Below are 25631 nucleotides of genomic sequence, written 5' to 3' on the forward strand. Positions count from 1 at the left end.
TGCCATGCAGCAAACACGTGAATTGCTATTATTCTGCATTTTTCTCATTTTTCACGTATTTAGCAGCAGCAGCACTCTGTGCTCTCTGATTTCCTCATTTGCAGTAGAGGCTCATCTCCTAAACCCTGAGAACTGGACAGCAATATTTCCTGGTCCACTGAACAAATTGGAATTGTCATACCACAGCAATTTTTTTTTGTTTTTCCTTTTTGGTATGTGTAATACAGGAAAGCAGATTAAAATGTTACCAAACCAAGAAGAACATTTACTATTTGAAAATGAAATATTCTGAAACTAATATTCCTTTTATGATAATGTTTTAACAGGCCAGGTTGTTGACTGATGGACATTTTTTACCTCTGCTAAAATAGGTCCTGTAAAACTTTATTTTTCTTTTCAGCCAGGCCCTTGAGGACTTACAAGATGTGCATTTTAACCTAGTACAGAAGGATTTCATTAATTCTAATAAATAACAGAAACACTCTCTGCAGATGAGTGCTTTTAGTAAATTAGGGTATAAGCTGCTCTCAAAGATTTCAATGAGAACTTTGCTATTGATTTAAATTATATATTGTTGTGCAAGTGCTGATGATAATGCACTCTAGGAAAGGAATAAATACCACATAACATATTCTGGATATTTAATAAAGACTTCTTAATATGTAGGTGCTCTTTGCAGCTTTGCTATTAAATCCTTCAGGGGAGGAGGATTTTCTGTGTGTAATTTAAAAGAATTTGGATCTGTAATACTGATGGCATTACAGAGATCTTTCTTCCCCATTTTTCTTCCCACATTTCAGCAGAATTATTTTGCAATAGCAATGGGAATTTAAGGGTATCACTTCTTCTTTTATACCCCAAGAATGTTGTTTCAATAGATGGGTTTATATTATTTACTTTATAATGCAGTGAATAAAGCCTGTGAACTATGAAGGTAAAACATCCTGCCCTTTAAAATAGCAGAATTGCAGTTTATGGCTGTTAAATGAGAACCAGCAGATGCTGTCAAGAACAGTTCCTCTTTCCATCCTGTTTTCCAGCACAGACTCTCTGATGCCAAATCCCTCCAGTGCACATCCAGTGGGATGTGGAACAGCCTCTTTGCAGCTGCAAGTGGAAGGGCTGCTCCTAACCTTGAATTACTTCTGTCCTGAAGGCTTTGCTAATTTTCCCTTCTAGCACAAAAGCCAGCACAAGATGTGTGTTGGTACATTTTGATATTTCCTCTTTCTCTTTGTGTGGCTGATCCACGACCCGATGTCTCCCCTGCACTTCAGATCAGGAGCTGGGATTCAATTTGAGCTTTGTTTTTCCTAATGAGCCCAACCAAGGGCTGAGTTTTACCTGACCAGACACCTGAGGTTAGTCCCTGGGATTGGATTATCTCGCTGAGCCTCTGTTTTTCCATGATCTGAGACTGCTGGACTCCAGAGGTGTGAGTGTGTCCAGGATCAGGAGAAGCCCAGGCTGGATCTGGACCTGCAGCTCATCATCCACAGCCCAAGGCAGGGGCTGCAAGGAGGAAAGCTGGGAGGGAGAGAGCTACATTTTGGCATGTTAAATCCTCATGGAAGAATTTTCCTGAGATAAAAGTGGGGCAGGGAATGGGACAGGGGTCTCCTAGTGCATAATAAAGCTGATCCAGTCACCTGTGTGAATAAAGCAGCTGCAGAGACTGCAGGGGCAGAACCTGAGGTGAGAATGTCACTGTGATTTATGGAGTCCTGCTGCTGCAAATGACACTTTAATAGTCTCAGCAGGAATTTTTGTTGTTGTTTTGGTTGCTTTTTATGCTGCTGTGAATATGAAAGCTTGGTGCCTGGCCAAGAGACAGCAAATAAACGTGAAAAAACCCCTCATTTGAAGACTCTGTTACTTGTCTCTTGGCCTGCGGACAGCAGCATTTAACCTTGCTTACACTGTAACTAAATTACACTTTATTGAGCAAACTGTAAAACCAAACCAGAGAATTTTCACCAACAAGAGAGGCTGCAGCAGCACAGATGTGTCACACTCCTATTGTGTTTTAATTTCCACTTAAGATCCTGCTGTCTGGTAAAATATTACTTTTGCATTACTGCTCTTAAAAGTTCTGACAGCTAGTGATGGATTGGGGTAGAACAAAGTGTTTCAACTCAGGATATTAAAAAAAAAAATCTAATTTTAACTCACTGGTTGCCCAGTATTGGATGGAAATGTAATAGGAATTGAGCTGAAATTGTGCATGTTTATGCAATGTACTTGGCTGGGATGTTATTCCAGGACCTTCAATCCCAGGTCAGCTCCAGGAAAGAATTGGAATGGACTGGCTTAGTGTGAAGCACTGTCTGAATGCCCTTAGTGTTCATAATTAGAAATAAAAGACAGCTCAAACCAAGTTTTCTTTGGGTATTACCATATTCATCACCACATTTGCTCAATAAAACCATTGGTTATTTCATTATCTGCAGTAAAGCTGGGTTAGGACACCATCACAGAACTGTCAGCCCCACAGCAGATCTGTGTTTTTATTCCTCATTTGAATGAGGACAGAAAAAGCAAACTTGTAGCTCTGGGTGCCTTTTGCAAGTACATTTTTTCCTGAGCTGTTTCAGAGAATGGCTTTAAGCATGCTTTAAACACCAAGACAATTTAAGACAGATGATAGGAGGCCTAAGTGGAATTTTATTCTAATTTATTAGTTGGTTTTGTTTTTTTTTTTTTTTTAATTTAGTGGGATATCTTAATCTGTTTTCTATTCTCTTTCTGTTGTTTAGAAAAGCAAGACTAGCTTTGTGTTCTCAGTTCATTAGTACAATATTCGTGTGTGCTACAGACGTAACGCTTTCCAGAGCCACAGGAGGAGGGAGAAGTAGAGACAATTCACAGGGAAGAGAATAAAGAATATTTTGAATTTGGATTAAAATGAGATGAAGAGTCAGCTAAAACAGTATTAGTACAGTTTGTTCCAGATGACAGCAACGAGGGACAAGGAGTTTGGGTGGGGGCCAAAATGTCTGGTGGGGCAGCAACAAAAACTGGAGTTGTAGCAGGGCAGGGAATAGGGAGACCTTGGGCTATTTGAGAGAGCTGCTTTAAAAGCTGGTGAGAAATAGTCTCTGGAAGTTTCCTGGTACAAGTTGGGAACCATATCAGTGAAGATACTGGTGATGTGGGGGTGTTTTTCTGTGAAGGCAGAAATATTTTCAAAGCCTGGAATGTGAATTTGTGGATTTTGAGGAAATAAAGGGAGGTTGAGTGGTGAAAGAGGAAGGTGTTCAATGCAAGGGAACATGAACCAGGTGGGGTGATCACAGATAAATACAGGGGGTGATAAGATTTATGGGCAGCTGACAAGGCAGCAGGTGGAAGGCAAAGCTTTGGTCACCCAAAGGCTGTGGCAGGGGGTGAAAATGAGCCTTGATTTAACCCAAAGGGTTGGAGAAGCAATTATTGGGTTATTCAAATGACCTGGCCCAAACGAGGAGATGTTTCCAGCAGCAGCAGAGGCGGCTGCAGGCACTGGCAGAGCTGCTGTGTCAGCAGCAGGGGCTCAGCTCTTGTTTGGGGAATTCACGGCTTCAGTTTTCTTTACAGCTCTTGGCAGCAGGCGTGAAACTTTGAGAGTGTTCATTGCTGCTCTGATGGATGGTGGAGTGAGAAGCTTCTGTACTCCAGAATTAATTTTCTGTATTCTAAGGTCTTCCAAATGCCTCTTTAGGCTTTGATTGATGCAGCTGCTTTTTATATTTGCCCAATAAAATATATTACACACACACACACACCCCCCCCAGGTGTTTTTATGGCACAGGTGTCTGCCTTTCCCTGCACTGAGGTTTATTCCTTTCTCTGTGGGTATGGATTCCTGATGCTTTAGATCCTGCAGAATGGAAAAACATACACAAAGGTAATTTCGTTTATTTATTATTATATAAAAAAAGAATTTTGTGGCTACTTTATTGTAAGTACAAATTCTATTGATTTCTCTCAGGTTCTAAAGATTTGTATTTATTACAGAATCACAAAATACGCTGAGCTGGAAGGGACCCACAAGGTTCATGGAGCAGTAGCTGTTCATCCATGCTAACTTTTAAGGAACTTGTAACTTAATAACTTATTTAATGGAGCATGAGATGTGAAAATGTTGCACATTACAGACATTTCTGATAAACAAATCCTGCATGGCACAGGGCTGCAAATAGATGCACAGAGGCAAAAGGATGAGAACTTTGCCTTTAGGAAGGATGGCCTTTGCCTGCTGGGGTTGGACATTTTTTTGTCTTTACTGTTTGTACTGAGCTGCTGATGACAGGGCTGTTCTCCTCTGGTCACACAGCTCCTGTCACTGGGAACTGGCACAGATCAACGTGCTCTGAAATAACATTTTGGTTTGTGTGGCCATTAGAGACTGTTCCACGTGGCACTGCCCTGGCTCAGTGTCCCTCCTGAGCCCAGTGCATCTGGGCACTGGCACGGCCAGGTTTCATCACAGACCTCTTGTCACAATGTCATCATCAACTCAAGACCCAGAAAATCCCACACTGAGGCTCTGGTCACCTTTTGTTTATTTTCTTTTGACCAGGTCTGTGGGAGTTTCGTTGCAGACAGAAGGGAAGTCAGTCTCCATTTTTTTGGCCATTATTCGAGCCAAAATATCCGGGGAGCCAATGTGAGCTGGCAGGGCTCTGGTGTGCCAATTCCAGCCCTCCCTGCTGTGGTGTGTGCAGATAATGTTTGGGATGAATGTCTGCTCCAACACAGGTGCAGAACTAAATGTTTGGCCTTTGAACTTAACAGGAATTTCTGCACTGGTAGAAATCAAGCCAGATGTTCTTTCAGAAAGTATTGCTAATGTATCTGTGATGTGTGTGGTTAAAAGAACTATGGAATTCAGCTTATTTTGTCGAGGTAGAGTAACTCTTGAAGTGGGGTCAAGCTTTGTTAGAATTTTCAGCTGCAAGCAAAAAAGGTAAATGTTAGATAATGAGTGATCTCTTGACCTTGAATTTCTGTTCACCTCTAGAAGAAAGCAAAAATAATTTTACACGTTGATTAAGAAATAATCCTGCTTTATTATTTTTTTTTCTTCATTCTCTCTGTGTTGTGTCTTCGGAGGCCGTTTCACCTTTTATTTCACCTTCACTTTGAAAGTTTCCTGAAAGATAACTTTGATCTTCCTTTTTTAGTGCTAAAGCAAACTGCAGCCCTAGAACCTTTTATAATGTGTTAGAAAGGGCTTCACGGTCATGGGAACAAAACCTGGTTATGAATGAAACCTGAAAGCTTTTAATAATAAATACAGTGATTTAAAAAATTTTAGAGCCTCTGAAATGGGGGGTGGAGGGAAGATAATGTCTTTACCTTTTGTAGGTGTGTTTTGTTTTACACTTTGTGTTATAGTTGGATAGGATAAATGATACTGTTTATTTTTAAGGTTTTCATGAGCTTTGCATGAGGTGTTGAATATTCAAATTCACCTGCTCATTATTTCTACACTTTTTATTTTTAAGTTACTTCCAGTCATGGCCTTTATTGAATAAATCATTAATAACAGTCTTGTGCAAGTGGGACAATAAATCACAGTTCTAGGAAGTTATAAAGGAGGGGGTTTTGTTGGTTTCTTTGTGGGTAAAATATATCAATTAATAAGCACTCTGTTGTGCTTTTCTGCTTAATGAAGAGCAACAATGTTTGATGAAACTCCAGTGAAGGGAGACAAATGGGATTCAAGTCAAGGGGTGATGGGGAAAAGCTTTTAAGAAATAATAGTTCAAGCAATAAAATCATGCTCATAAAAATCTGAGTGCAGATAAGATTTGGTTTCTTGGGTGGGGAGGCCAGATAATGTCATACAAATATGGATTTGAAAATCCTTCAGGAAATGTTGGAATTTTAAAGTTCCTTTAGGTAGGATGTGGTTACCCAGGGAGGTTGGCAGTGATGGTGATGCCTTTTCCTGGTCTTAAAATCAGGAGTCACACACGGTTAGAAGGGGAAAAGGGATTTTACCTTGGTATTTATTTTAAGGATCCTTAGGTGCACACGTCCAGGTCATGTGCATCGAGATGTACCCCGCCCAGTCTATCTATGTCTTCATCTTCTGCCTCCACACCTCTTTCTCCCCCCCCCCAACATTGGGTATCACATTATAGGTGTTATTAATTAGCAGATCTATCAAAGATTCCCCAATGAGAGGCTCAAGTGAGCCCCCCTCCCCAAGGAACCTTCCCCTGGATGGTTCTATCTTGGTTTACAGAATGTGTTCTGGAGAGGACCTTGGGCTCTGGGGCACACTGATCTCTGGCTACGAAGCTTCTAAAATGTTTTGTCTCTTAGCTTAACAAACAAGTCCAAGAATGTAGGCAAAAAGCACTGGGAATACAGAAGTTGTAAAAAGGTATAACAATGGAAGTGTCCAAGGCCAGGCTGGATGGGTGCAAAGGGATGAGCTGTAAGGGCCCTTCCCACCCAAACCTTTCCATGCTCTAAATGCTCTTGCAGTGAACCTTCCCACCAGGGAGATGAAGCTGTTCTCTCAAATGTGCCCTGACAAAGGAATGTTTTACACAGAGAGGATGGAAAACCTGCTGGAAGCATTGATACCACCTGGGTGGGGAACATGAAATTGGTTAATTAGTTAATGCTCTCTGGGTGTTGCTGAGCCTCGTTATTTCCCTGTGACCCCACCACCTTTGGCTGCCACCGTGTGCAGAAGTGATGGAAGCTCTGCAGCCAAGGGTTATAATTAATTAATAGCATATTAAGAATACCCTTGAAAGGAATTTTTGTCATGAGAGAAGAAGCTGAGTTACCTTTTAGCTTAGAGGGAATGAATGCAGAATAGAGTGAGTCAGGGAGAATAAATAATGAGTGGGTTTTGTTGAATGCTGTAGGATTTTTGTTGCTCAATGGCTTAAAAACATTCAGTGTTTCTCTGTTTTGGTTCAGCATAGTTCAGCTCCCAGCAAACACTCCTGGCTTTCTCAGAGTAGTTTCAAAGTAAGTACATCTTGCAATGTTTTAAAACATAACTGAAGACCAATTTAATTCTATTTATGGTTACTCCATTCACAGCCTTTGTAAATAGAAACTTCATAAGGAAATCTGGAACTATTTTAATGGAACTCAGGTAATATTTGTGCTACTGACACCTGTAGAGTTTGATTTTTTTGATTCTTTATGAAAGGAAATCTATGTCAAAATGATCTTTTCAAGAGTCAGCTGCAAGTGTTGGTATCCTTGGGCATCCCAGCTCCTGAGGGCTGTGGGGGTGTTTTCCCAGCTTGGCTCTTTCACCCACTGGTATTGAGAATATTTCCTTGCCAGCCTCACTCCCAGACATCCTAAAAATGTACAGAACCAGTGGTTTTCCTCATCTTATCACTGGAATTGCATCTTCCACTCTTCTCTCGGTTTTATAAAATCTTTTCTTCCCTGAAGATCTCCAAAACGAAATTTTCTTGTCTCTTTTCACATTTCACACAGACTTTTTTTCCTCACTTATGTCTTTTTCTCATTATATTGATGCTTATCAAGAGTCACATTTTGTTTTCAGAATCTTTCTTTTTATGTCTTTCTTATATCCAGATTTATTGGAAGTAGATTAACCAGAAACAAAAGATTCTGCTTGGGTTCTAAAATCACTTAACTGAATATATCTTGCCTAATTAAATGCCTCCATAGGGATTTTTGCTGTCCTCACTTTTGGTGTTTGTTTGGAAAGCTGTGAGTTATATTTTATTTATTATAGGAATTTTCCTTTTATACAGGCTGGAAATTCTGTATTTGAGGTTGAGAAGTTATTGGTTAATTAAGGGGCAATTAAGAATATATATTATAATTGCAATATGTTTCTTTTGCCCGGATTTTATATATATATATATATATATATATATATATATATATATATATATATATATATAAAATATTTATTTATTTATTTTATATATGTGTTAATATTTTTATTTATATAATTTCTATATATTTTTTTTTAATTTATTTTATAGCTAAACATTTTTTTTAAAAAAATAGAAGAATAGAAGGGAGCTTCGGAACTGTTATTTTAAATTTTTGGGGTTTTTTTTGTTGGGGTTTTTTTTGGTTGTTGTTTTTTGTTGTTTCCTAGATTTGCTTGCTTTGTGACTCGAGCTACGTGTGTGTATATATATATTTATAAATATATATTCATATCTGTGCAGCAGACCAAAGCCTGCCTGCAGCATCTCAGGTTTGATGGAAAGAAATTTCAGAGTTTACTGAATTTCTTTTCCCTATAAATCTTTTTATACTGTGCATAGAAAGATTTACAGTGAAAAATAGAGGCTGCACTAAAGCTGACTGCTCAGTATGGCAACCATAAAGCCTTTCAATAAAATAACTTTAGATATAATTCCTCCATGAAACAGTGAATTTAAAAGTTGCTTCTGTTACTTAGGTACAGATGCAAAATAATTTCTGTGTGTATTTCTGTGTGTTTTGTTCTCCAGCCTCTCATAGGTACAAGTGCCAAATCAAACAATAATATAATTTGTTGAATGTCCAAAATCCATGTTCTTATACATGAAATATTTATAAAAAATATATAGTAATTTTTTTAAAAATATTAATTTTTAGGAAAAAGAACCATCAACAAACCACATTTTGTAGTTAGAGAATTGTTGCACCACCCCATTCAGCTGCTTCGAGCTCCAAAGAGGCAGCAGATAAAGAGGCTGATAAGCACAATAATTGTGATATGACAGGAGATCCAGTGTTGCATCCTAAAGGAGTCAAATATTAAGGAAGTACAAGGGTTATGTGGAGCTGCCTTCAGCTTTGTAAAGCACTTGAAAGCTGGGAGGGATTGAAACGCTGAATATTTGCTGTAAATGTATATTTCAAGAGTAAAATATAAAATTAGATAAAATTAGTTCTCACTAATAAACTCTTGGCAGCTCCACTTGTACCAAACCAGTAGTTTCTGTGTGCTTAAATAATTCACTTTTTAGGTACTGTCCCAAATAATTCCCGATTCTGTTTCCCTTTCCTTTGAATTAAACACCAAGCGGTGGTAAAATTCAGAGTTTGGTTATAAAGGCTCCACATTTTGGTTGTTTTCCTGCAGAAAAACGCATTTTCTGGGGAAATGTAGTAATTTGCCGGGGAAAGTTTGTCACTAGGTGGCAGGATTAGACTGTGTTAGTGCCAGCATTCCTTAGGGTTTGGCCACTTCTTTTTATTCCCTCAACACCCCTTAGATTACACCCAGCATTCAAAAGCACCGAAATGTTACAGTAAATTCTAATAAATGCAATGCTTTTGAATGAGTTGGGGTTTTTTTAATAGCGGCCATACCGTGCTGGACTTCAGAATCATCGTAAATATTTCATTAATGTTCACTTTGAGATCAAACCTGTTCATTTTCTGAAGAGTATTAGAAGTATTTTTCTATTCAAATTTGTAATGGTGTCTAAATAAAAACAATTTGGTTTTCCAAAGATGTCCAATATTCAGATACTGCCTTACCCACACGTGCAGACGAGGTATTTATTGTGAAAATGGCTTTTTTTTTTTGACCCTAAATGCCATTTTTCCTATGAGAATCCCTAATTCCCAGCCCAGTTAAGGATGTGACAAATTAGATTTTTCCTGTGTGGGCCAACTTTAAATCTCTCTGGCTGGGGAGATGGGGAAAAGTGGCAAAACTCTGCTGTAACTGGCCAAGCAGTAATGGTGGCATTTGCATTCTGCTCTCCATTTATTCCATTGCAAACAGTCCTGGGGTCCCAGTGGAGGCTGGAATACTTTGGTGCCTGGATCTGACAGATGGAGCAGCTGTGCAGAGCCTGAGGAGGTTTTCTTTTGAGGGATAAAGTAAAAGTTTGGGAAACATTGGAGGGATGTCTCTGATCACTTGCTATGTGCTGAACTCTCTGGGGTTTTTGTGGGAACAATTTAAATTTCATTTTTAGGGATGTGCTACAGGTTGTGAGCCAAGAGTGTCCTACACACATGGATTAAAGGTCATCAGCCCTAAAGGATCCTTCACTATAGTCCAGTCATCCCTGTGTTCCCTATCAGAAAAAAACCACGGATTTTAAATTATAATGATATCACTAATTCAAAACCTCCTTACATAGGTTTAAATTGAAGAAAAAAATGCTTAAGAAATGTGTTTTTTGAGCAGGCATGAGGGAAAACATAATTCTACTTTCATACTCAGTTTAAATGATATGGACTAAAGTTATAATGTAGATTAAATTATAGTTATAAAAGTCTCTAGAGTGCTTCCTGACATAATTTTAAAAAATGATGAACAAAATGTTGCTTGATTTCCTTCTTTTTCTTTTTTTAAATGATTTTTAAAGTCTTTTTTTTCCTCAGCCAAGTACTGGTTGTCCAAGGTAAGCAGGTGGAGAAGCATCTGTGTACTTTTATGTGGATTATCTCAGGCCTTCTGCATTGAGGAAGAACATGATTATGATCCCAGGTTTCTATCAATAGAAGTCTAGACGTGCACGTCCTTAGAATTTTTTAGTGAGAATATATTTGCATTTCTTTTCAGGTGTCTGAGCACAGGTCAGTGACTATTTTGCCTCGAATATGATTTCAACAACTTCTAAAGCTGTTAAAATGGATGCTGGAGGTGCCCAGTGGGATGAGATCACTTATAGGAGGAGTTTTCTTAGCACCAAGAGCAAGTTCTGTCAGTGGGGGACGTTCAGCAACCAGGAGGAGAATATGAAAATCATTAACAATGAAAATTAGAAATGCCTTTTTTACTGCTAATAGATATTCTTAGGCTTGAATAACATCTGCTTGGAACCAGCCAACTCATTCTCAAGTTTGTCAGGAGCCCTAGTTTTGCACAATTTTAGAGAACACCTGCAATGACTTCAGGAATTAAGTTTTTACCAGGAGCCTTTTTCATTAAATCTCCAAGTTGGAATTCCAGATTTTTCCCACAATGAAGGAGAGCTCTTCTAAAATATTAATATATGCTTTTACAGATGTTTTAAACTGATAGTGTTGTATGGAATATTTGAGATTTAGAGGCAATAAAGAAAGCTTCAGTAGATTCGTTTTTTTCGAAGCAGAGCTTGCAAAGCTGAGATTTATTTCTTCATGCATTTGTTACAAACCTTCAGCTTCTCAGGTAATCAGAGCTTGGTTACAAGGATTTTTTTAGTTGAGAAATATTGGACATGTTGCTCAGACCATCCCAGGCAGCATCTCATCTCTGCCATAACCTAAACCAGGATTTTCTTTTCAAATTCTTGCTCGTGGCTGCAGTGGAACAACTGTGGAGAATCCACTGCAGTAGAAGGTAAATTATTGCAGAGATTAATCACCCCTGTTCCAAAGGTACACCTTGTTTCTGCTGTGTACTTCATTATTTCAGCCCTCAGCCAATGCATCTCTGCCTTTGCCACCACGTTGAAGGGCTGAGGTGTCAACATCAATTTTTGCCCCCTGTTTGGACACTTTTAGCTGCATTTGAGCTTTTATATCTCACAGCAGCACAAAGCAGGAATCTCTTCACTAGTTTTGCTGTAGATATCCCATATATCCATATATACCATATGTATGGTGTGTGGATGTGTGTAAATCCTTGTGGAATAAGTAGGAAAAGAAGGATGGTTTAAGCCTGGAATAACTTCTTGCATCAACTGGGTTTTGTTGTGTCTGATTAACACTCAAAATATTTTACCTCTGGTTTTTTCTAATCATTTCTGCACATTATAAACAACAAAGCAGAATGGGTTTCTAATTTGTATTCAGCTGGAAAAATGTTCTATAAATCAGAAGAGAAGTTTGCTCTCCCCCTTTGGTGCAGTACAAGAGAATTCTGTTTAAATGAAGCATGCAATTTTAATCAATTGTACCCTAAGAAAAGAAGACAAACAGCTGCTGCTGGTTAATTGGTGAATGTCTCCACCAATGGACTCATCATTTATTCACTGCCTTCTATTCTGAAAATAAAGGTGTTAGCACCCTGCAGTAGCTCTGCCTGCACACTTGCAACTGAGCAGCTCAGATTACACATGAATTTATTTCAAAAGACAAAGATGTGACCTTCACCCTCCCAGCTCCATTGTCTTCATCTGAAAATCACATTTCCTGCGAAAGGTCAGATCTCGTGTGTGAAACCAAGGGAAAAACGTGTGTAATCCCTCTAGCTGAAAGGTTCCTTTCTTGTTAGAAATTATACCAAATCTCCAGAATGTGGAGATTTCCCCACTCTGACAGAGGGTTCTGAGGTAGAACCACAGACTCTGGGGGCTGGAAGGGACCCTCAGAGGTCACTGGGTCCAGCCTTTGGCTCAGATTGGATCCAGCTCCAGGTCTTGTTGAGTTTTGAAGCTTCTCTGTGTTCCAGTTCCAGTCTCTTGCCCCTTCATGGTAAAATAAATTGTTTCCTTATATCAGGTCAGAATTTCCCACCATCCAGGGTGATTTCCACCTGTCCTTCCACTGTGCACCAGGGGAAGAGTCTCTCCATCATCTCTTTCTTTCCTCTTCTCCGTAGCTCTTCCTTATTTCTATTTGTTTTCCACAACCTCTCTGTTACTTTCATTTATAGCTCCACTTTCAGGTTGGGGCTTTGCCCTACTCCCCCTTTCTGACTCACCATTTGCAGTGGGGTTGCAGGCTTTTCCAGGGAAATATAGGAGTGAAATACAAAACTTCAACTTGACAAAACTTGGAGTGATTGATCCTCCTTTCCTTCCTTTTCTCTCCAGTCTTGTCCCTTCTGCATCCCCTTTTCTTCTCATCCTCCTTGCAAGTAATTTTTGCAGCAGCTGTGCTCAGTTGTTCTGTTCTTATATTTTGTTTTGCCCTTGCCTCTAGGTCTGTTCTTTGTATTTTGGGTTTGCAGTTTGTTTCTTGGAGCCTTCCTTGTCCTTGTTTCTCTGCTCCATCCATGGCCTGGCTGTCTGGGACCTCTCCACATCATCCTGGGACTATTCCAGTGTTGGGGATTTACCTGAAAAATATTTCCTTTGGGTTACCTGGCTGATAAACACAAAGAACCATAAAAATGTAAAATCCAATCATAAGATCTGGTGGGGTTTTTTTAGTGACAAGAAGTCAAAATGTATTGATAACTAAAAGGATACAAATACTTAATTTGATCCTGTTTCGTTTCCTTTAAAAGGTATTTTTAAGACAGGCTCTGCAGCCATTTCTGAGTCTCTGAAGAAGGCCATATCTGAAATATTTGGTCACAATAATGATATCAGATCTTACAGAGCTCTGAATAACCTGTCACACGAAGCAGCAAACTGAGAATTGGGGTTCTGTTGTTCGAGTAATAAAGTAAAACTAAAAATCAGAGCATTGTATTATTAAACATGAAGATTAATCTTCTACAGCAGTGGCTTAATGCTGTGTAAATAGAGTGAATGTGTCCAACTATATTTTGGAAAAAAGGCCTTGTGCTTTGCTTTCCATAGGAGAAGCAATGAATGGAGAACAATTCCATGGGCTGTTACAATGTGGAGGCATTTTTTTTTCTTAAATAATTCAAGGAGAGTAAGAAAATGTTCTGGTCTGAAAGAACAGATTTAGAAGTGCTAAATAGCTTTATTATGTTGTTTAAATGTTTTAATAATGGTGTTACACGATGTTCTGTAAATTTCATTTACGTTATAATTGCTATTACAGTGTTAAAATACCATCAATGAGATGCTATTGTGCTTCCAAAATTCAATTATCAGTGTATCTTCTTTTATATCAGGCTTAGCTGTTGTGTTTGCAAATTTTAGATAAAATTTACTCTGCAGGCATCCATATCAAAGCAAAAAGGGAGAGAATAAAGGAAGTGGAAATTCAGGTATACTGAGGTTTTGTTTTGTATATGATATAGAGAGGCCACACAAACTAATCTAAAGAGAGGAGACTTCTGCTCTGTGTGTTCTTCATGTCCTTCTGAAGGTCTGCAGGGACTTGGCTCTAACCAATAATGGTATTTTTTCCCTTCACTAATCCATGTGTATATTCTTAGATTTGCAAAGAAAGAAATCAAACAGAATTATTATCTTTATTTAAACCTGTCTGTCCCAAGCTAAACTCTTTGAGACTTCCCCTTATCTGCCAGCTAATCAGCAGGCACCTTTCCCGTGTCAGACCTCTCCCCTTCATGTGAATTTTATGAAGAAAACCTATTTCTCTGTATTCAAAAGCAAAGATCCACTGTACCTCACTGTACACTCTGCTCTGCATCCTACTGATTATCTTCCCTTGTAGCTGCAAGTGGAATTGTGCCGTTCTCACTGAAAATCCAAACTGTAGTCAAATGCCAGCTTCTGTTTGGTGTAGGTCAGGTTTTAAATCCCTTTTACTGAAGGATTAAAGAGCTGCAGTGAAGTAGCTCTGGCAGGTGAGTTCAGTGTGCAGCAGCTCTGCTTAAAAGCAGAATGCTGAAGGTAGGGTGGCTCTGAATTAAATCAATCTGCATTAGGCACTGCTTTTCCTCTACAGAATGTAAGGAATTTTCTGCAGACCATCCCAATAATGGTACTTTATTCCCAGGGTTCTCTAGTGCGTAATTATGTCTTTAATTTCTAGGCTGTCACCAAACCTCCATCCTGGGGGTTAAAGGAACATAACCAGGGCAGCGCAGAAATCACCAAACCTCAGCACAAAGGCTTCTTTTGGGATTCAGCAGCTGGTTCTTCCCGGAGCTGTAAATCCATAAAAATCCCCGTGTGCTGATTGCTGCATTGTTTGACACCCGTTCAGCCCCGGGGCTTGGCAATCACCGAGCTCACCATGGAGCTTGATAGAATTGTTGTTGGCCTCCAGCAATCCCGTGCTGAACACCCGAATTTCTGCTGAAGATTTTTGTTAACTCTCTTGGCTCTTTCTTCCTCGGGCTCTGGTCATCCTCAGAAGTTATTTCTCCTAGCTGTAGCTTGGAATTTTGATATTGGAATTCTGTCCTGCTTGCTGGGACAGCTGCACCACTTTGGCAGCTCTTCCCCTTGGAGGTCCGGGTGTCTCCCAGCTGCCTCCTGCTGGTTTTCCCAGTATTTTGGTAACCAGTGCTGGTCTTACTGGGAAGTTCAAAACCCCACATGCAGCTGTGCTGTCCTGCCTGGAAATTTGGTAAATTGTTGAGGGAGTGGTGTGTCCTGCTTTCTTTCATCATTCTTGGACTGATGAATGTGTTCCAAGAGCTGCTGGGGTCATCCTTGTGCACATTTTCTTACGTTTACATTGTCTCAAAATTTGTGAGATTTCTCCTGCATTTCTTGAAGAAGTGGATGTTGTGATTGTCTGTCTTTGCTTGGAAAAACCCAAGTCTTGTGGCGTGTTTTCATCTCTGTCAAAGTAGATATTTGCAACCAAGAGCCAGGGTTTGAAACCCTGCTTTGAGCTGGATTTGCTTCATTTACATTTTTACTGCACATTTAGTAAATGTATAGATGTGCTATAGAATTATTACATCAGTGGCTGGGTAAGGCAGTAAAATGTTGTGTTTTGAATGACTTTACACATTCCTTCATCCAAGTCAACCAGGTTTTGATGTGAGTTTATCCAGAGTGTCACAGACACATTTTCATGGGGGCTGTTCTGCTTGCTGGTGGGGTAAAATACATCCCAGTCTTTGGGAAAGCACTGCAATAAATAGAAATGATTTGTCATTTAGAAGTGAAAAAATAAACCGAGCTGGAACTTGGTTTTGATGTGATTGAATGTTATTTGGCCAAGCATTGCATTGAAGACTCATTAATTGAGATACTCCCAGTTTTGTTAGTTGTAACCTCTGAGAGATAAATACAGATAATTAATCACCTCTCAGATTTGGGCCTTTCTGTAAGGAAAAGAACCAAAAAAATAGACCTCTCTCAGTACAAATAGGTTTTCTACATCAACACAGGGAGATTTTTGGAGTAGCTATCCAGCTAGGAGGGGCAAAATTCTCATTACACTGAGGAGTCTCTGTGCTAAATTTTTGACAGGCATAAAATAATATGGTTGGTTACAACAGCAGGAGGCTGACTTGATAACCTGGAAGATTTTTTAATTCCTGCATTGATAAATTTAAAATACTGGAAGGTGTCCCTGTCCATGGCACTGGATGATCTTTAAGGTCCCTTCCAACCCAAACCATTCTGGGACTCTGTGATATATATGTATATATCTATATATAAAATAGGTAAAATGTAATATTATGTGACAGATGCTGTGGTACCATCCTAAGGGACAGAAGAGTCATACTGACAGAGGATGTCAGCTGCAAATCAGCACAATGAGCTGATCTTTTAACCATTTAAGGAAAAAAGGAAAAGAATCATCTCTGATGAGGTATTTCTTTAGGTGGGGTGCTAAAATATTTATGGGGTTCTTTCCCAGTGTTTTTATTTTGTTTCATTTCTTAATTACCAAATCCTTGTATCTATTTTTATTTCCCATTTCTGGTTAAGGTTTGGAGAACCAGAGGGATTTTAAACTAAATGAAGATGTGGATCAGCCAGGAACCACTGGTGTGGATGGAGCATCTGAGGCACAGTATTCAATTAAAAGGGAGGAAGGATGAAAATGCAAAATACACACTTGTGAAAGTTTTAAACTTGACTCTGTCTGGTCCTGTAGATGCTGAAAGTCCCCTGACAAGCTGACAGCAGACATGAACTCGAGCAGGAGAGATTTCTGGCTGGCTGAGAGGAAAAGCCCTTCCCCAGGAGGGCTGTTCTCTGCCAAACAGCAGAATGGGGAGCATAGAGAGGTTGTGCCTCCTCTCCATCCCTGCATTTTCTAAGTCTGAACTGGGTAAATCCCTGAGCAGTTGATGTGGCTTCAGTGCTGACCCTGCTTTGAGCAGGAGTGGGACTGCAGCCCTCCCTGCTGCTTTTATGATGCTGTAATTAAGGCAGGTGCAGACATTCACTGAAGAAAAGGTGCAGAGATGAAGATCTCGCCATTTTTGCTGGAAATAATGGGTAATTAGAGAGCTGCTGGAAGCTCTTCAGGGCACACACTCAGTGTTAAAGCATGTGAAGAACTCTTGGGAAGATACTGGCCTTCAGCAACAGGTGACAAATCTCTGGAGGCTAAAATCATCTTAAACACCTTTGGCTTTTAAGTATGAAAAGGGTGTTTTAAGGACTTACCCAAGGGGAAAGAAACATATTTTCAGAGCCACACATTGTCTGGTTTGGAACAGAGACATAAGTCCAGGTCCTTTAGGTTTCAGTAATTTCCAGCTGATGTCTGGAAATGTAAAGGTCACACCCTTGTTCCAGAGTGGGAGCTGGGAATTCAGTAGGAAGAAGAACAGCATCTGGTGTAAAAGATGGGTGTAATGACATCCTTTTTATGGACTAATGGATAGTGAAGGCAGGAGGAAAATTGGAATTTGCAGGAGGATTTCTCAGTGTTTGTTTCTGTGCCTGCCTGCCTCTTGCCCTCCCCTGAAGTGAGGCAACCCTTCATGAGGTTTCAGAAAGCTCTTAGGAGTCTTTAAAATATATTTATGGTATCATTTCTTGTCTCCAAGAGGTAAAGTATTTTCAGATCTCTCCCACTTTAGGCTTGGGTTACCATCAGCCCATTTTTCTCAGGATTTGACATGGCATTGAACACATTTAATTTAATTTTTTTAACAGTGATAACGATGTCCTGATTTTGCAACAGGCTCATTTCCTTTCCTTCTGTACTTTTAGTAGTGATGTTGGCTACTTTTACAGGTCACCTGGATATTATTAAATACCTGAGCTCACCAGGTGCTTCCTGGGAAGGCAGAGATCTGGGGAGGTCACACAGCTTTTCAGGGCTGCAGGTGGAGGACAAGGTCCTGTTAGTACCTGGTGGTTGATGGTGCTGAAATGGAAGTGCTTCATCATTTTGTGGGGAAGGCAGCAATGTCCCAAATGTGAGCAGGTTAATTGTCATCCTCATGATAATGAGGATGTATCCTGCACTGCTACATTCCTGAATCCTCTGGGCAAGGGAGGGCTGCTGCTTAATGGAAACTCCTTTGCCCAAAAGAATGATGGCAATGGCATGGGTTCAGAAAAGTGGAGAGTTGTGTAATTCTGATAAACCCCTGCTAACATCATAGCAATGACTGGAATAAACTCTAAGTTTTTAGGGCAGTGAAGCTTCCATTGTAGAGGTTTTGTAATTAGACCTCCTCTCTTTAGCTTTCCTTCATAGGGAACAGGTGTCAGAAAATGAGGAGCTGATGCAGGATGTAACAGGGAGACTTCCTTGCTTATAATCCACATTTTTAATCCAAGTACAACATTTAGTTTTATTTGCAGGTTTCCATGAAGCAGGAGATAGGCAGGATTGCCTGGATTTGGTTTCACAACAGGCACGAATGAGCGTTAGCAAACAAAATTGGACATATTTAGTAATGGCAGAGTGAGTATTAGCAAATGGGTGCTGTGATGAAATCAACGTGGTTGCAGCTGATAAGGTGCTGGCAAGCTCTGATCAAGACTGCTGGGTGGCTGAATGAGAAGCTGAAGATTCAGAGATAAGAATTGATGGATGTAATGTTATCCTAATTGGGAAGAGGGGAGCACCTAGAGCACTGAGAAATGAAATTGATGACCTGTAAATCAAGCTAAGATTAAAAAAAAAAAAAAAAATCAGCTTGATGGAGGCTCCTGCAGGAGTGCAAGGGGCCAGAGAGGGCTGGGCATGTGTTGGATAAGCTGAAGTTTTCATAATGGTTTTCTCAAAGATGGTCAGGATAATGTGTAATAATAGTATGGGAGTCACATAAACTTGTGGGATAGAATTTAGTTTTGCATTTATTTTATGGAACTGAGCGTGGTTTTTCCTCTCTGCTCACAGATCCCCTCTTCCCAGTGCTGCCTTGTTTGGGAGTTGGGAGTTGTGATGAAATTCTCTGTCCCTGAGCTCCCACCCCTCTGCTCCCAGCATCAACCTGAGCTTATGGTGAATTGGTTCTGGCAGCTCCCTGGGCAGAGGGAGCAATGTTGCTTTGGAAGAGGGAAGGAGGAGGAAAACCACAGAAGAGAGGTTTGGTAGCAAAGACTCAGCTCTGGGGAGCAGGATGGAGCACAGTTATTTACTGGGTGTTACTGTCCCAGCCATCAGCAGGTTCCAGGGTTTCTGTCTTAATAAATCAGTTCTGCTGGACATTTGGTACTCCAGGAATTCCATGGCTAAGCTGTTTGAAATGATATAATTTTTATGTTTCAATGCATGTACATTGCTTTACAGTACAGCCTGCTCTCTGTGCTTATGGATTGATGACTTTAGAGAAGAAAAACCTGAAATGTTATTTACTGAGACCTGCAGTTCTCTGGGAGGCATTGCTGGAGGGAAACGTGTCCTGAGAGGTGAAGTTTGGAAAAATTCCTGTTCAATACTTGCTGCTGAGAGACTTTTCTCTTGACTTCTTTCATGCTGATCCAGAGTGTGTCAGGAAAATCCACAAATGCCAGAGATTTATGTCCGAAAAGGAGACAGAGGAGCCTTTATTTGAATAAAGGGAGAGAGTCTGCTGGGCACACACCTGCAGGGTTTTCTCTCCCGAGGTTTTGGAGGGCGCAGCCTCCTTTTATCCCAAACTCCTGGCCGCGCGCTGCCCTCTTCCTTTACCCATTGCAAGGTACCAGGAAGGTGCAGCCTTCTCGAATCACCTGCTCCATATCCCCCCTTGAACCTGCTATTTTACCCCAAAATTCAGAAGTCCAGCCTTGTGCAGACCCTTGTCTGCTTCAGGAGCCAAACTGTCTGGGCTCTGCAACCAACCTGCTGCCCAAAGTCAGCAGAGACAGCCAGACCCACTGCAAAGACATTTACACCCATCCCTTCACCCCTGGAATTGTTTCTAAAGGCATCAGCACACGGCTTCCCTCTCACTCCCTCCTCTTCTTAGCTCTCCATTTGCCTTCACAAGCCCTAGTTATTATCAACTCAACCCTTTTCAACAACCTGGAACACTTGGAACACCCCCTCCTGACTTTTCCACGGCTGCTCCCTGCACCAGGCAGGGCAAGGAACTACAGGGAATAAAGCAGGCAGGGCCAGCTCCTGTGAGCCCATCAATCCCTAGAGGGCCGTGTCTGTGGCTACTGCTGGCCGAGGGCCCCTGTGCTTTTCATCCAGCTGAGAAGTCCAGATCTCTGGGACTTTAGAGACCTGGACCTGCGTGTGATGGGCCCACCTGTGCTCAGCTGGCCTGGCTGCTGTCTCTGCTGTCTCTGCAGTCCTGGGTGGAGGTTGTGGACAGCAAAGTCCAAAGGCAGCGCCGGTGCTGACTGGGCTGCCTGTTCAAGAGAGCCCAAATGACCTCAAGTAACCCCTGGATCAATTTTAAAAGACTCCAACGACCTCAAATGACCCCTGTGACCTCAAGTAACCCCTACCAGGGCCTCAAATGACCTAAAGTAACCCCTGGATCAATTAAAAACACCCCCAAATGACCTCAAGTAACCCCTGGATCAACTAAAAAGACTCCAATGACCTCAAGTAACCCCTGTGACCTCAAGTAACCCCAAATGACCTCAAGTAACCCCAAATGACCTCAAGTAACCCCTGGATCAATTAAAAAACACCCCCAAATGACCTCAACTAACCCCTGGATCAATTTAAAAAGACTCCAATGACCTCAAATGACCCCTGTGACCTCAAGTAACCCCTGTGACATCAAGTAACCCCTATCAGGGCCTCAAATGACCTTAAGTAACCCCTGGATCAATTAAAAACACCTCCAAATGACCTCAAGTAGCCCCTGCAGCAAGTAAAAATACTCCAATGACCTCAGGTAACCCCTGTGACCTCAAGTAACCCCTACCAGGACTCCAATGACCTCAAGTAACCCCTGGATCAATTAAAAAATACTCAAATGACCTCAAGTAACCCCAAATGACCTCAAGTAACCCCTGGATCAATTAAAAAGACTCCAATGACCTCAAGTAACCCCTGTGACCTCAAGTAACCCCTACCAGGGACTACAATGACCTCAAGTAACCCCTGCATCAATTAAAAACCACCCCAAATGACCTCAAGTAACCCCTGCCTCAACAAAAAAAGACTCCAATGACCTCAAGTAACCCCTGTGACCTCAAGTAACCCCAAATGACCTCAAATAACCCCAAATGACCTCAAGTAACCCCAAATGACCTCAAGTAACCCCTGGATCAATTAAAAAACACCCCCAAATGACCTCAAGTAACCCCTGGATTAACAAAAAAGACTCCAATGACCTCAGGTAACCCCTGTGACCTCAGGTAACCCCAAATGACCTCAAGTAACCCCTACCAGGGACTCAATGACCTCAAATAACCCCTGGATCAATTACAAACACCCCAAATGACCTCAAGTAACCCCTGTGACCTCAAGTAACCCCTACCAGGGACTACAATGACCTCAAGTAACCCCTGGATCAACTAAAAAAGACTCCAATGACCTCAAGTAACCCCTGTGACCTCAAGTAACCCCAAATGACCTCAAATAACCCCAAATGACCTCAAGTAACCCCTGGATCAATGAAAAATGCCCCAAATGACCTCAAGTAACCCCTGCATCAATTAAAAAAGACTCCAGTGACCTCAAGTAACCCCTGTGACCTCAAGTAACTCCAGTCAGGGCATCAAATGACCCCAAGTAACCCCAACTGACCTCAATTAATCCCTACCAGGGACTCAATGACCTCAAGTAACCCCAACTGACCTCAAGTAACCCCTACCAGGACTCCAATGACCTCAAGAAACCCCTGGATCAATTGAAAAGGACTCCAGTGACCCCAGATGAGCTCAAGTAACCCCTGAGGTTCTGCAGCCTCAGCTCTCAGGGGGGAGCAGCCCGCAGCACCCCACAGCAGCACCCCATGACCAGGCTGGCAGGGGCAGGGATGGGGAGCAGACCCCCACAGCTTCCCTCCCGGCCTGGCCCCTCCACTCATCTTCTTCTCGAGGAGTTTTCCTCAGCAGCAGGATCTGAGCAAGCCAGACACCTCACCTGGCTCATGGCAGCCCTTCAATCTTGCTGCAGGCAGCCAGTGCAGAGTCCTAAAGGGGGTTAGAAAAACCCCAAAGCAACGAGCATTGCTGCACAGAGAAAAAGTGTAAAACAGCTCAGGGGGCACGAGCCAGCTGACTGCTGGTGTCTCACTCTTGCTGGCCTCTCCCAGCCCTGTGCAGTGTTTGAAGGGAAAGGGCTGATGCCCTGAGAGGCCACCGAAAACCAGAGACTAGACAGGAGTAAGGCAATAAAGGCAAGTATTTATTTGAAAGGCCTTCAAAGGTACCCTGGGGAGCCAGAGGCCACTGCCAAGGTGGACCCCAAGATGGACCCCAAGGTGGACCCCAAGGTGGACCCCAAGGTGGACCCCAAGGTGGACCCCAGGTCACGAGTTCTTCAATCTTCTATAGGTTTGGTTCATTTTAAAGCTTCAGTTAATGGTGTAGTTTCCCCAAGCTTGCCCCCCTCTTAAGATGTTGGTTTACACATTTTGGGCCTAGGATGGTCTGGGTGTCCTTGGAGAGCAGGCCTGGAGAGGCTTTCTTTTGTCTGCCTGGCACGAGGGAGCAGAAGTTAACAGGCTACAAGAAACTTCAGAGTTACACACCAGGCAGTGAAGGATTTGAAAAATAGGAAAGTTCAAACCCAAGGCATCAGGGCAAAGGCAGCTGTGAAGGTAACACACACCCAGTGGGAATTCCCATCCACACATCCACACATGCACCAATAGTGGTTGAATAAAATGCACCTGCTCATCTTTCCCACTTATCAAAAACCATCTGAACAGTTGTTCCCCCTTTGGCATCAAATTCAAATCAGACAGAGAAGTTCCTGTGTCTACCAGGAAACACTTCTGGGTCCAGCAAGGGCTCCAGTGTGGTGAGCCTCGCTACAACAGCAGATCCTGACACTCTGGAAACACAGACTTTAAAAGAAACATTAAGATTTTAAGATTCTAGTTAAAGATTAGTTTTGCTAGAATTAGTCAGAAGAAGTAAGTCCAGCTGAGACTTTTCCTCCTTTTCCTTTTCCTTTTCCTTTTCCTTTTCCTTTTCCTTTTCCTTTTCCTTTTCCTTTTCCTTTTCCTTTTCCTTTTCCTTTTCCTTCTCGAAGCTGCTTTTTCTTCTTGTCTCTTGTTGTCTTCAGGGAGGTTCAAACTCTGAGTTCCTCACTCAGAGGGCACCAGATATCGCTTTTTCTTCTTTTTCTTTACGTCTCGAGTTCCTTTATTCAGAGTTTGAACTGAGATGCAGGAGATCAGGAATTCTTGTTGGGACTTAGTTGTTTATTATATCTTATCAGTAACACAGCTGCACAGAGAGTGCCGCTTTGTTGGCAGGCTGGAAAAATGGCTGCGAGTTTCAATTTTCCAAGCTTTTTAAACTAACCAATTATATATTTTTACTTATAATCCAATTACTAACTTTTCATGTTCTGCAGTGCAGAACTTTTGACCCAATGACAGAGCGTTCAGATTTGTGAAGAAGAAGGAAAAGAAGACATAAATCCACACCCCAAATCCTCCATATTGTATCCTATTATTACCTATACCTTCTAAACCTAATTTTCTACATTTCTGCATATTTCACCCAGTGACATAACTTTTAATTACACAGCAACAACCTCGGCGTTATCACACAGTTTAGGAAACTCTTCCCAGGGTTTGGGATGGAATACAGTGCATTTCTGAGGATCACTGCCTCTGAGCACCAAAAGGCTGAAACTCTCAGAGCCCAGGGTTCCAACAGATGTAGATGGAAGGCCTCTACTGGTTCCAGGAAACTCCAGAAAGAGCAGGGACTGCCAACGTGTGGAGACACAGGTTACGGTGGTGACTCCTCAGCCCGAGATCTCCCAAGACACACAATGAGTGGAGAACCTCCCCAGACTCCCTACACGAGGCCATCTGCTGTTTCCCCAGCGACTCAGAACTGCACAAAGCGAATTGGCAGCCTCCAAATTGATCTCCTTCATGAACAATAGCCTTGCAGGGATACCCACAGGAGTCACTGGGACTTTGTGGAAAAGGCAAGAGTTTCTGATCATAGGCAAAGACAGGAACAGCACTCTAGGGCTCATCATTTATCCATCTATTTCAGCAAACCACAGTGAGGAGTTAACACCTTTGGCCCAAGCTCTGAAACCTCCATGGATTGTTCCAGAAAATACTCCCATAGCTAAAGCCATTGCTTTACCATCCAATGTGATAAGACAACAAGGCCTGCCAATAGTGAATCAGCAGACACCTCCTGAAAGCAGAGATACGGAGACTGACTGGATACAAATATGCAGCTAGCAAGAATTTCTCTTGCTTCTTTCCAGTCCCATGAGATATTTTTCTCTCTCACAGAAGATATTAGCAGAGTTCTATAAGCTTTGAACACCTGTGACCTTGCAAAGCTTTGCTTATGGTACAGTAGAAAAATATTTTGACAATGGATGTTTTAGGATTTTAGCCAATCACCCCAGGGGGTGGCTGATCCTTTGACCAATTAGACTATGAAGAAAAAAGTCTGTAAAAGAGTTGAAAAACAATTAAATAAATGAGTCTTGCTGCACAGTGCCTGCCTGCTGGATCTCTCTTCTCCTCCCTACCACTGTGGGATACTGTGAGAACTGACGTTGTCTGGATAAAACAAATAAGCCACGATCGACCGCTGATAACTTGCAACGTGACACACGACAGCAGAACAACAGCTATAACAGGCATGTTGGACACTGGGGCAGACATCACAGTCATCTCTCATGATTTTTAATTAAGAGTTAATAAGAGTTAAGTTAGAAATAAGCTTTTAAGTTGCAAATAATTAATTGTCTTTTTATACTTGCTTAGCTATGTTTATAATGAGAACCAGAGAGCATTGATAAATAGATCTAAAGAAATCTAAACAATTGCTAATTTTTCCCATCTGGATAGCATTCAGAAGTCATAAGGAAGAAACTGGATGTTCCCCAAGAGGTAATTTATATTGTCAAAACCTAGAAAGGTGGAAAAGTGAAGAAGACTATTATTCCTTCATCCTTAAGACCACTCCTCAATTAATAATGACCACCGACCCAATTTAGAAGCTATACTATGCATGCTTAATGATATTAAAGCTAATTTCCATACGAAGCAGAGAATAGGAGGGGTCATTTTTATAAATATGTATTTGTATTTTGGATATTCATAACCTTTCTGGATAAATAGACTTTGTAAACATCTATACTTTGGCACTGCATATTAGGAAACTATTCCACGCAGCTGCTCAGCGCCCAATAAACACACACTTTCTAACTTCAAACTGTTAGAGAGTTTTTGTCCCTCTCAGTTGGGTATTAGTAATAGATCTATACCCATATTTTAGTAAATCACCCTTAACAATCCATTTCTGACGTCCTTTTTTACAAAAGGCACATTGATTCCTTCCCAGTCGCTGTCCTGGTGGCCGCTCCCTTCCCTTTGCTCCTGGGGCTCCCTGCACTCTTTCCCATTGGGGGTTGTAAAAACTGTGTCATTTTCCTTGCCTGTACCTTTACCTTTTCCTCATCCCTTCTTTCAATACCTTTTATACACCTGAGCTGCCTTTCTAACCAGCTCCTGCAAGGAATGGGCCACCTCAACACATTCTCTTGCTACCATGAGGTTTTTGCTGTTTGAATGCCTACAGCCTCATTCTGTAAGCAAGGCACCCAAGTTCTTTGGTATCTGATCAGCTGAGCTCTGTTCACCATGAATA

At 41.4% G+C, this 25631-nt stretch overlaps 1 long non-coding RNA gene across 5 annotated transcripts; it reads left to right on the forward strand.

Moving 5' to 3' along the window:
- Positions 1–6665: 6665 nt before the first annotated feature.
- LOC138112723 (uncharacterized) lies at positions 6666–15631 on the forward strand. Of its 5 annotated transcripts, none has more exons than XR_011151810.1 (4): positions 6666–6824; positions 6907–6978; positions 7054–7108; positions 8593–8898. It is a non-coding gene; the product is annotated as an uncharacterized lncRNA (long non-coding RNA). The 5 variants fall into 5 exon arrangements; XR_011151814.1 differs by having other exon boundaries at positions 7067–7108; XR_011151812.1 differs by having other exon boundaries at positions 6928–6978.
- Positions 15632–25631: the final 10000 nt, after the last annotated feature.

Source organism: Aphelocoma coerulescens, chromosome 6 (genome assembly GCF_041296385.1).
Source record: "Aphelocoma coerulescens isolate FSJ_1873_10779 chromosome 6, UR_Acoe_1.0, whole genome shotgun sequence".
Lineage (NCBI taxonomy): Eukaryota > Metazoa > Chordata > Aves > Passeriformes > Corvidae > Aphelocoma > Aphelocoma coerulescens.